The following is a 12,634-nucleotide window of genomic DNA, read 5'->3' on the forward strand; positions in this document are numbered from 1 at the left end:
AGTGTCCTCCCCACTTTATGTAAGACAGAACTAAGGCCAAAGGGTCGAATAATGTGTCTAAGACCTCAGAGCTGGTCAGTGTGGTCCTGGGCCTCCGGCCCAGCTCTGGCTTCTCTGCACTCTGGGCTAGAGGCTGAAAGTGGTCCGTGGCCCCCCCCCCCACAGAAGAACCTCTCTCATTGTGTGTCTCAGCACAAACCGTCAGGGCATATAAGGGAATCAAATGGCTCGTCCCTGGGCCACGAGGGCCATTCCCAGATGTGGTGGCCACAGAGGCCTCCTTCCTGACTTTGCTGGTTCCAAACACTCAGCAGGTGGGAGGTCTCCAGCCCCCAGTCCCCATAGTATTTCAGTCTCCTCAGCAAAAACACTGGAGGGCAGACAGGCGGAGGAGCAGCCTGGCCGGGCAGGAGGTGGTGTCTGAGCCTCCCACACTAACTGCAGGCCCAGACCATGTCATGGAGGAGGAGGCTTGGGCTGATTCTCCCCTCTTGGCAGGCCAGTCACAGAGTCCTGGGGCCAGGCTCCCCTGATGGTGCCTGAGAGGCCTCTCAGCAACCCCACTCTCCAAGCCACAGACAGAATCCCCTCCTGGCTGCGGCCAGGCCCCCCACCTGCCAGTCTCTCTCGCCTGGATGGGGACAGTGTTTCATCATGGGGCTCCTACCCAACAGACTCCCCAGCAGAGCGACCCGTGGAAATGAAGGCAGAACATCAGCCTCCAGCCCTAGGGTGGTCCTACCTTCTGAGAATAAAACCCACACACTCCTCCTCAGGGCCTCCCCCAAGGCTGCATCCTCCAGCACTTGGGGCCTCCGTAGGAGATATCTTAGGTGGGTACAGCATGGCCTGCCCTCTCCTTGGAGCCTAATGGCCCAGATCTCAGTCATTTAAATCCACACCCATCCTTTTCCACACTGATTCACGCTCTCTGCCCCACCCCTGCCTTCTGCCCTCCCTGAAAGACATCTCGGTGGAGGTTAGAAGACAGCTGGAAGCTCACGAGGTCCTCCTGGCAGGCAAGGATGCAACAACCCCAAGGGCCCTGCCCCTTCTGTCCCCCCCTCCTTCCCCAGCTGCCCTAGACCAGAGGCTACCCACATGGCTACCTGGAAGGGCTGCCTCCCTGGCCCTGCTGCCACATGGAGAACCTCACCGGGATCTTGAAGGTGTCCACTGAGACCTGGTTCTCCATGGAGTCCAGAGAGGGCCGGCAGGCACCAGATGAGGAGTAGCTGACCGGAAAAGCTTGGGCGGGTCGACAGAAGGTCATCTCAGCCGAGGCAATGGGCGGCTTGTGGGCATTCTTGCGGTAGCGGTGGATGCAGAAGGTGGACAGCAGCACAGACAGCAGCACAGATACGATGGAGAAGACCACAGCTGCCGTGATCACTGTGCAGCAGAGGTCATCACGCAGGGTGTCTGCGGGCGAGTAGGGGCTGTGAGAGTAGACACCCCACAAGGGGGACCCCCAATACCCAACAGAGCCACACCTGTGACAGCCAGGAAGTGGCTGCTGTGACCGACTGTGAGCTGCCTGCCAACACTCCTGACCCATGGCAGGTACTGTTCTGTATGTTTTTGCTACAAGAGACTATTATTGCCCTTTTCTGGAAGGAATGAGCATTTATAAACATCCTGCCTGAGGTCACACACCAGAGGTTGTGCACCCCTGCACCTCCCCCACCCTGGAACGTTGCACTGAAGCCAGAGGCCCAGGGGCCCGGGGGGTGGGAGAAGTTCTTCTCCTGCATTCCTAATATCTTCTGTATTTTCTTCATGTTCAATATATAGTGGAGAGGAAAGACAAGTGGCCCAGGATCTGGGCCATGCAATGACCACCCAAATGCCAGAAAAGCTCCCCATGTGTTCAGTGGGGCCCCCCTGTTCTAGAAGAAGCACCTGGAGGGTGCTGGGAGGGGGGACCCAGCTGGCCAATGCCACAGGCCCAGGAAAGGCTCTACACAGGCACAGTCTGAGGAGATGCTGAGCTATTTGGTGGAATAACTAGTTTTCCAGCCCAATCTTTATTATAGAACTTGAGGCCAGGGAATTCTTTGGTGGTCCAGCAGTTAGGACAAGGAGCTTTCACGGCTGTGGCCAAGATTCAATCCCTGGTTGGGCACCTAAGATCCCATAAGCCTTGCCAAAAAAAAAAAAGGAACTTCGGGCCACAAGGCAGTCTTAGTAGCCTTGAGCCAGCTCCTTGTCTGCACACATGGGGGAACCAAGACCCCAGGGAAGGAGGAAGATCTCCTAGGTTTCTCTTCCTTCCTGCAATCTTCTCCCTTGCTCCCTGGAGGCTCAGGGAGGTGTGGGGATCCCGGCCAGCTGTGCCCCCCACCCCCCAACCCCCAATGCACCTTGGCTATCCTCCGGCTCGCAGAAGCACTTCTTCTTCTCAGGGAAGCAGTTGCAGATACCGAAGCCAGCTTTAATCCCCCGGCGCTCCCCAGGTTCGTGCCCACCAATGATGCTGCCGCCCCCTGAGGACAGACACCACCCACTCAGCAGCCCACTCTCAGCCTCCAGGGGGACCTGGCCAGCCAGGACCACCAGACAGGATCATGAGAGGCCCCTCCCCACCTGATGTCAGCACTCTCACGCCCAGGGAGCACAGTGAGATCAGAAGTCTAGGTCACCCCAGGCAAGAGCCTCAGCATGCATGCATGTGTGCTAAGTCGCTTCAGTCAGGTCGACTCTTTGCAACACTGTGGACTGTAGCCCACCAAGCTCCTCTGTCCATGAGATTCTCCAGGCAAAAATACTGGAGTGGGTCACCAGGCCCTTCTTCAGGGGATCTTCCCAATCCAGAGATCAAACCTGCGCATCTCCTACATTGGCAGGTGGGTTTCTTTACCACTAGCGCCATCTGGGAAGCCCCAGTTGCAGCATGATGAGCCCCCAAACCAGCTCCCTGGCTGCAGCAGGTGAGAGGAGGAACCCACAGGCTGCCCTGGGCCCAGGTCAAGGTCCACACTTGGTTACTTTTCAGAAGCAGAAAAGGGGCAGAGGGGGCAGCTGGCAGTCAGCAAAACGGGGGACAGGGAGTCGTGCCCCATGAGTTGGCTAGAGCAACACTGGAAGGGTGTGGGTCAAGCCAGCAAGCTCTAATTTGGGGGGAGGAGCGCCTTTATTAAAAAAAAATGTTAGGAAAGGGCTCAGCACGCAAAACCCAGAAGCTTGGCTGGTCTGGCTGAAATGCAGGTGAGAGTCCAAGCCCCTTTAGCTTGTTACTCCCCCCACCCAATCAGGCTCCTGCTCGCTCAGAGTCACGGTGCAGGCTCATCGGGCTGCTTACGGAGGCAGTCCTGGGGGCAGATGTTGGGGTCTCTGCTCTCCACGGCATCACAGTGTCCATCGGGGCAGGTCCTGATGCTGGGGGAGCAGGTGGAGAAGTTCCTGGTTATCCCTACAACACAGAGTGGGCAGTTATGACCACAAGGGAGCAGCTGCCCTGTTCAGACTGCAGAGCCAGGAGGGTCATACCCCAGGGCCTTCCAGGTCAACCCTGTACCCCACCCCATCCCCTGCAAGGAAGAGCAAACTGAGATCTGAGCAGAGAAGAACCACACACAGAGCCCTACCAGCAGGGCATCCCTGAGGTACAGGGCAGCCAGGATGGTGGGGGCCAGAGGAGCCAGGCAGTCCCAGAGCTGTGCCAGGCTCACATCAGAGAGGCCAGAAGAGACCAGATGAGGCTGGGACCCTCTCTAGGCTGCACTGTGGGTGGGACCCTCAGATTGGTGGGCCCAGCTGGCAGCCAGTTACTGTCCACACCCAAGGCTGCTCAGGTCCCTCCTATTTGGGTCCATGTCCCCTGGGCTGGGAACTCCTGGGTAGAGCCTCTCTGAAGACCACTTTGGATATTTTGAATTATTTTAAGGTTTGTGTTTTCATGAAGTAAAGCCAACCATAAATGACATGTCAACAGTGTAGTCTACCTTAATTCCTCCACTTCTTGGATGCACAGTAATATTACCAAGAGATCTTCGAAAAGTGTCTGTGAACTATGTGTTTAAAAGCATTGGGTGAATGGGGGAAGAGTGGGGAGAAGGGATAGTCAGGGAGTTTGGGATACACATGTATACACACTATATTTAAAATAACCAACCAGAACCTACTGTATAGCACATGGAACTCTGCTCAATATGCTATAAAAACCTCAACGGAAAAAGGATTCGAAAAAGAATATATACACGTATATGTATACCTGAATCACTATGCTGTACACTGGAAACTGACACAACATTGTTCATCAACTATGCTCCAATATAACATAAAAAGTTAAAAAAAAAGAGAAGGCATTGGGTGAATATAGTGGCTCAGATAGTAAAGCGTCTGCCTGTAATGCTGGAGACCTGAGTTTGATCTCTGGCTTGGGACAGTCCCTGGAGAAGGAAATGGCTACCACTCCAGTATTCTTGTCAGAGAATTCCATGGACAGAGGAGCCTGGTGGGCTACAGTCCACAGAGTCCCAAAGAGTCAGACACGAGTGAGCGACTAACACTTTCAATTTCACATTCACAACTGCACATGTATTTATGTGTATATGGGTAGAGAAATGGATATATACATGTTAATTACCATCTGGTTTAGGCACCAATACAGAAATTCAGAATTTTAGAATAAAGTAAAAAGAAAACACACACATCTCAACTTTGGCCCCGACCTTCTCAAGTCCAGAGCGAGCTCAGTCTCAGGCACCTGTGATCCCATCGGTGATAAACAGTTGGAAGGTTCTCTGTTCCCTGCGCTCGTGACCACCCTCTCCTGGCATCAGGAGCCACGGCAGGGACCAAGCGCAGGGGAGGACTAGATGGGCAGGGGTGGGGGGTGTCACCAGAGGCTGGCAGGGCCTGCATGCACAGACCCTACTCCCCCTCAGCCCCCATCACACTCCCCACCGCCTGGCTCTGCCCAGGGCCTACCTTTGCCATCTCCCTGTCTCCACTCGCACCTGCCTGTCAGAGAGCCCAGGCCACCGCATTCCTCACATTCGGGCTGCCTCTTGCTGACCACGCAGGACAGGGGGCAGCCAGGCTCTTCAGGCATGTCTAGGGGTGGCAGAAAGCAGTCATGGGGGGCCAGCCTGCCATGGGCACCCATGGGTGCAGGCAGCACTGGCTGGAGCTGTCCCGAGTTGAGCCCAGAGGGGAGGCAGTCACTAAACTCTGGGGGCGCAGGGTAGTGAGGGGGCTGCTGGGGGAGGGGTGGCATCATAGTCACACAGCAGGGGCAGCTAAGGGGCTGAGTATGGAGTGGGGATGGGAGGTGGCCAGACTCATCCAGGGACACGCAGGACACCCAATTAAACTTGAACTTCAGAGAACAGTGAATACCTGCTTTGTGTAAATATGGCCCTAATATCACAGGGACATAGGGGAGTTTGTCTTCTAATTCACTGCAAAGGCTGCACGAGATGTACTTACACCACAATAATTGCTTGTTGTTTACCTGAAATTCACACTCAACCTGGGTCCTATATTGTACCTGGCAGCCCTAAAACAAGTGCACAGGTAGGTCCTGCTGACAGAGGCGATGGGCAGCAGCGGCCACCCACAATGCTGTCACACTGGACTAAACTGTGTCATACCTCCCCCATCATCCTTCCAGTGCAGCTGTGCGCTGTTTTCTCATCTTACAGAGAAGGAGGCTCAAGAAAGCCCACTGGTCAGTGACGGGGTATAGGACGGCACCCTTCTGCAGGAACAGCCCGAGGCTCTGCCACGCCCCATCCACCCTGACCCTTCCCGCAGCCGGGCACTCACACATCCCTTCCACGGTAACGAGCAGCAGGGCCTGGGCTTGCTGGTGGGTTGGTTTCTCGGTGGCCACCACTGTGTACTGGAGCTGGGAACACTCGGGCCGCTGCAAGGCCTCCGTGTCATTCACGAACAGGGTCCCCGAGGTGTCCTCAGCTGAGGTGACCATCCCCAGGGCGCTGCAGTTGGCGCTGGAGGGCTGCAGCCTGTACTGCACTTGGATGCCGCTGAACTCCTGGCAGTTTTCCACGCAGACTTTCCCAATCTAGGCATGGGATCACGGAACCCTTAGCCAGGTGAGTAGACCACCTGGGACAGTGGCTGGAGGGGCTCCATGCCAGCTGAGTCCCAGGACAGTTTCCCACTCAGCCCAGAGATGGTGGCCCCCAATCTCCCCATCCTCCATGCCCCTGGAATCTGCAGACCCATCTGCCTGCCTGGCCTGGCCTGGCCCTGCGCAGACCGTGACACCACCCTTCATCCCTGCTCCTGGGAGCCGGAGGTGAAAAGAACACAGGGTGCCGGGCTTTGGTTTAGGGACTGGCCCTCCAGGGAGGCGCTTGCTGGCTTGCCCGGCTCACCCCTCACTTGCTCCCTCATTTGGGCACAGAGGCAGCCTGGATGCCTCCCACACACCTCCCTCCCCTCTGGGCAGGGGCCGTCGTGCTCTGGGCACCACTAGGGTCCATCCTCAGTGTCCTGCCTGGGTCACCTGCCTGGTCAGCCAGAGCACAGCACCCGGGCCATAATTCACACAGCAGGGTTGCTGTCCCACCCAGGTCCTGGAGCCTCCTCCGAGACTTGGGCCGGAACCCCTGGGAGAGAAGGGATACTTCTCCAGGGATGCCTCATGGCCACAGTGGTCACTGGGGCCTGAACTCTCCTTTTCCCTCCCTCACCACCCAAGGTGGAGTTAGGGCTGCTGGGGCTTGAGATCAGAAGCTCTGACCAGTCAAGGTCGAGGGCTGCGGGCCTGGCGGCAGTGATGGCACAGGGCCCCCTGCTTGCAGCCACAGGCCAGGCCCTTGCTCAGCCTTGCTCAGGCCCAGGGCAGAGCCAGGCTCCACCAAGCCCACTCCTCATACCACAACAAAACCACCTCCTAGGCTCCGAGCACTTCCTTGTACAGAGCAGGTTCACTTCCACTTTCTCCTGTGATCCTCAAAATTGCCTGAGATCACCACCTTCAATTTATAATCATGAATACTAAGGGGGGGCTGGTGAGAGACAGCAGTGTGTGTAAGGCTGGGCCAAGACTCGGGTCTCTGCACCCTCGTGAGTCCAGGCACAGGGAAAGACTTAGTCGTCAGGGGTGGGCGGTGTTGCAGAGGCTGGCAGGGCCCGCCCTCTCAGACCCCACTCCCACTCAGCCCTCATCACCCTCCCCACTGCCTGGCTCTGCTGACACACCCCTGGCAATGCCTATGCCTGCCTCAGCCCCCCTGGACACCCCTCAGGGCCCCCTGCTTCGTCACCTCTCACCAGCCTTGCCCTCTGCTTCCAGGAAAGGCCTGGCGGGGGTGGCAAGTGGGGTGGCCTGGCCACGTCCAAGGATGTGGCTCTTCTTGTGCTGGGTCCTAAGTGGCTGCCAGGAGCGGAGGTGGCATGGGAACCAACCACAGAAACTGGCAAAGCCACTGTCCTAATTAGGAGATGACCCTAAATGGGATATTCTAAAGGGCACATGGCCACAGCTATGCCATTAGGAGAATGCAGTATGTTAAGTCATGCCTGCCATAACTGCAAGTAAACTTTAAAAAGTGCTTCAGAGAAACATTCTAGAAAGAATTGCACCAAAACGTTAAACACTGGCTGATATGAGGAAAAGAGATCACTCTTATCTATCCCTTATATCCTTTTGATGAATTCTTACCACTTCCCTTTTTTTCTACTTCTAATCACTATTTTCTGATGACAAATGCAAAATAAGCTCTAGCAAACAGACTTGCAGGAAAGTAGGAAATAGAAGCACTTCCTGTCTTTCCTTGCAGAGGTCTCCATTAATGCCTATGTTTGCACACTTGGAAATTTCTGGCAATGAAGACTTGGTTTTGAACATATGGAGCCACCTAAGACCAATACTTCTGCAAACTACTTTTCCCACTTCATTCACCAGGAATGTCTTTCCAAGTCAGCATAGATTTAACTGGCACTGCTCTTTCATTAGTAAAAAATGTAAACATGCTGAGAAGGGAGAGGGCAAAGAGGGGCCCACAAAGCCCACCAGCCCCACTCCTTTCTCCCACGGCCTTAGCCTCCTTGGCTTTGTGCCTGTTGCTCCCCAGGGCCACTCTGTGTGCTCAGGGAGGTGGTGTCCCCCATGTGACCCCATCCTGGGAGTCCCTGCTCCTCCATTCCCCTCCCCAGGCTGGCAAGAGGCCAGGAGCTCACCTGGGCAAAGCGGTGGGCCCGCCGGCTCACGGAGAAGGAGTAGGCACTGGGCAGGCTCAGGCTGATGGGCAGCACGGACACATTGAAGTGGAGGAGGACGACACCCTCCCCCAGGCCCTGGAAGTCTGAGTCGTTGACCAGCACGGCCAGCTGCACAGCCCAGCCCTCCGAGATGGGGAGGCTCTGGTTGAGAACCAGCCCTGCAGGTGGAGGCATGTGACCTAGCCAGACCCTTCATAGAATCTGAATTTAGGACACATTCATTCCAACTTTACTTCCTCAAGTTCCATTATTGAAAATAATTTTGTTTGGCTTTGGCATATCTTCTTCCCACCCCTGTCTGTGGAGGGCTCTTCCTAAGTGTCAAGGTAAAAATCCTGGTTTCTCCCTAATTTCAAGAAGTCCAAGAGGCCTGGATTAAGGATAAAGGTTCGTGCCCGCCCCGCCCCCTGCCCCCAATCTGCCCTGCCCCCTACCAGGAGACGACATGACCATCTCACTCTGCACAGCCGCACTCTGCCTTTGTATTGGGAATTCCATGAACTGGGGTGAGGGAAGTGGCACCAGGGATTGGCTCCGGGTACTCACTCTGCTCTTAACCATCATCTTATCTAGGTCTTTGCTGATGTCGGCAAACACTGGCCTCTTGTCTGGTTCCCGCTTCCAGCACTGCAGCATTAGACTGTACCTGGTGAGACAAACAGGTGGGTGGTGACAATCCAGCAAGGATTGCCCAGTCACAACCACCACACCCAGTACAGTGCACCTGGGCCCCAGAGGCTCTGGTCCAAAATCCCAAAGCTGTTCCTGTGTCACTGACATCCTTCTCTGAGTTGGGCCAGGGTATGATGGGTCAGCAGGGGCTCACAGTGTCTGGCGCCGTGGTCCAGCCATGCTTGTTATGGCAGCTAACGCAGAAATGCCAGTCCTTAAAACTCTTATGAAGGATGAACTGTGTATGAACACAAAAACCTGCCAAGCACACTCTGTCTTGCACCTCCCTCCCTCCCTCCCCTGGGGCTCTGGCAGGGCTGCAGGGGCCACCTTGTGGGTGAGTGCTGGGCCTGTGCCTGCCAGTCTAGGGTGCCCAGGGAGGCAGCACCTACTCACCCTTGCACTCCCACAGCCCTGAGCCAGGCACATGGCAGGTGCATGACAGACTTTGTAGAATGAATGGACCAGTGTGTGTCTAACTATGGACGACCCCCTTCTCATGTGTTCTCAACCTGTTCTCCAAGGATCATCTGATGGAACCACCATTTGATGAGAAGATTCTGGTGCCCTCGAGCTGAAGTCCAGGTGCCATCTGCCTGCTCTTTGTCTGCCTTGGTGTCTCCACTTGGGCGCTCCCCTGTATGTACCCCTGGGGCCATTCTGAATTACCTGCCCCTCCCCAAGCATCCTGGGACAGGTCTCTAGCCTTAGACTGAAGCTGCTCCCTCATCCTTCCACCACCTCTCCTGGGGTCCTGCTCCCCCCTCAGCTTGTAAGTCCCCCCAGGAGGCCCACCCAGCCCCCAGTGGAATCTGGGTCCCCAGCATCTGCCATCATGCCCAAGGGTGGTTCTCTGTCATCTGTGCCTTTGTCTTAGCCCGTTGCTTCCAGCTGCCCAGCTCGCCTAGGGCTGGCACCCAGGGCTGCCCAGCAGTGGGAAAGGATGAGTGTGCATGACCCCACCCCTCCAAAACCTGGAGTGTCAGTGGCTGGGGAGGCTGGACCAGAGAAAGCATGCTCACATCTCCTCGCTGCAGTTGTCTGGCCTCTCCATCCGATAGTCTGTCTTCAGAAGGTTGAAGAGCCGCTCTGGAGGAATCCCAGGGTAGGGGTTGCCGCCCAGGGTCACAATCTCCCACAGCAGGACACCAAAGGACCACCTGCAGAACCAGAGGGCCAATGAGCGACTGCACTGAGTCTGTGGCATCCTCAGCGCCCCAGATATCCTCCCCCTGGGCAGCAACAGGACCCGAGTTCCCTGTACAGAGAGTGGTCCAAGTGCCCACAGTTTCAGCCTAGGCTGACCAGACAGATGGAAGTGGAATGGAGGCGGGACCAGGTGTCTGCCTGCCCTGCCCCAACCCCCTGGCAAGCTGCTGCCCAAGCTCAGCCCCCATATCCAAAAAGGGCAGGTGGCTGACCCCTGAGGTGAAGCTCTGTAGCATCAGAGACGGCACAGGGAATGCAAATGAGCACAGTGAAAAGCAGGTCAAACTGAGGCCACAGGGCACCAGGGCACTCTGCAAAACCCCTTCACCTTTTCTGTGTGCCTGGAAATTTTCATAAGATGTTAAAAGGAAAAAACACTGCAATGGGAAAATATCAACTGTGAGGGAAAATTTACTGTCAAGTGGGGACAAAATCATCACAAAACAGCATTATCACACAAGCCCGTTTACAGTAATAAAGAATGCCTGCATGCCACGGACAACTCTAGGCAAGGCCTGTGAGTGCTGGCCGTAGTTATTTTGGGATGGTGGGGCCCCATTGACTTTTAGTCTCATTATGCTTTCCCCTGCATTTCCAGTTGTTTTACAGTCCACTTGGTAATCAGAACACAGCTGTTAAAACTGTTTAAGAATTGCCTTTTCACAGCCTACTTTATTTAAAACATGCAAGGCTGTTTACAGCAGAACATTTGGAAACAAGTCTGTTGTGGTTTTGAAAACAATTGAGAATGCAGTTGGACTTGGAAGACTGAGTTTTGGTCTTGGAGCAGTTTGGGTACCGGAAACCCATTCAAGGTCACTCCACCCTAAACCTGTCTCTGGGTGGGGACCAGTCTCCAGGGACCTGCTTGAAGCCCGCTCACACTCAGGCTCACAGAGAGGGAACTGTTCAGCTGGGACTGTGTGTCACTGAGATGTCCAAAGAGAGGGCAGGGGAGGTGGGGGAGGCAAGGGGGCTGCAGCTATGGCTCACATCCTCATGCATTCCACCGTGGCACTCAGAACTACTGCCTGGGCCTTTGCCATTTGCTGTGTGAGTACACAAAGCTTCCCCATCCGCAGCCCCCCAGTTTGGGGAGGTCACTCTGGACGGCTGGAATGAGCTGACAGGGACTCAGGGCAACTCTGTTCCCCAGCAGAGCTGCCCAGACAGGTGCATACATGTAACCTCCACCCCAGGAAGGCAACACCCAGACTCACACATCACTCTGGGTGGTGTAGATATGATCAAAGAGGGACTCAATGGCCATCCACTTGACTGGGATCCGACCCTAAGGAAGGAGTGAAAGAAAGGCATTAACGTTGCTCTGAGATCCTAGGAACTGGTGTGTGTGGGGGACACATCTCAGGCTCTTTCAGCTCTTAGGGAACACTGAGTAATGACTCCAGTGTGTTCCTGGGTAGAGGCCAGCAGCCCAGCCTCACAGGGGCTGGAGTCCTAGCCCCGCCTTCCTAGGCTTGGCTGAGACCCCCGAGGGAGTCAGTCGGCCTGCCCACAGCTATACAAGGTGTGCTGGTCATGCACCACATCCCAAGGAATTGATGCTAAGTGCAAGCCAGGCCCCACTGTGGTCACTTCTCGGGAGATCAGGGGCACTGCACCCTGGGTGCTGCCCAGTGGGTAGGCTGGAAGCACTTCCATCAAGATCTCCCCTGATTTCTGAGGGTGAAGGGGTCTGGGAAGCCAACATCCAGTGTTTCCATCTTGGGAATTTCTGACCCAAATGAACACACTAAAGGCCTTTCTAAGAAGCTCTGAGCGAAGAAATCAATGTGAGTGTCTTGAGTCTGATTTTTCCCTTATTTTATCCCAGGGCCCTTTTAGCATCCTCTAAAAGACTGTCCTCCACCATGGAGAGGCTGGAGTTCAACCTAACAAATCCTTTCTAATGCAACTTAAGAAATAGCTTTTTGGTACAAATAGATCAGCGGGCTTTCCTGGTGGCTCAGTGGTAAAGAATCCACCTGCAGTGCAGGAGATGCGGGTTTGATCCATGGGTCAGGAAGATACCCTGGAGGAGGAAATGGCAACCCACTCCAGTATTCTTGCCTGGGGAATTCCATAGACAGAGGATCCTGCTGGGCTACAGTCCATGGGTCGCAAAGAGTCAGACACGACTGATCGATTAAACAACAACAAACAGGTCAGCATCAAGGCACAATCAATTAAAAAAAAGGCATTTGCTTTGGATTTTAATGCATTTATTGTACTTCTTTTTTTTTTTTTAAAGTACTATTTAGGATTCATACCCTACATGAAGTGTGACTGCTTCGAGGGTGTGTGTTTCTAACAATGCAACCTGCAGGCTGTGCTCTCAGGGGCCGAGCTTGGGCACCTTGTGCTTCCTTGCTGGGTGACACAGGGCCTTCCCGAGGACCAGTGCATCAACAGGAAGTTCCATCCAGCCCCCTCCACGGGGTAGGGAGCACCCCTCTCCACTTCCCCTTCAGCACTTCTAAGACGTGCTGTCACAACAGAAACCCCACAAGAAATCAAATGTCATCCTCACAGCCCCAGGAGCACCTGGGCTTCA

General features: G+C 55.0%; 1 pseudogene; it reads right to left on the reverse strand.

The window, feature by feature from the left end:
* The window catches only part of LOC122453091, a 43,824-nt pseudogene that overhangs the window by 11,109 nt on the left and 20,081 nt on the right, over positions 1-12,634 (reverse strand).

Source organism: Cervus canadensis, chromosome 14, assembly GCF_019320065.1.
Source record: "Cervus canadensis isolate Bull #8, Minnesota chromosome 14, ASM1932006v1, whole genome shotgun sequence".
Classification (NCBI taxonomy): domain Eukaryota; kingdom Metazoa; phylum Chordata; class Mammalia; order Artiodactyla; family Cervidae; genus Cervus; species Cervus canadensis.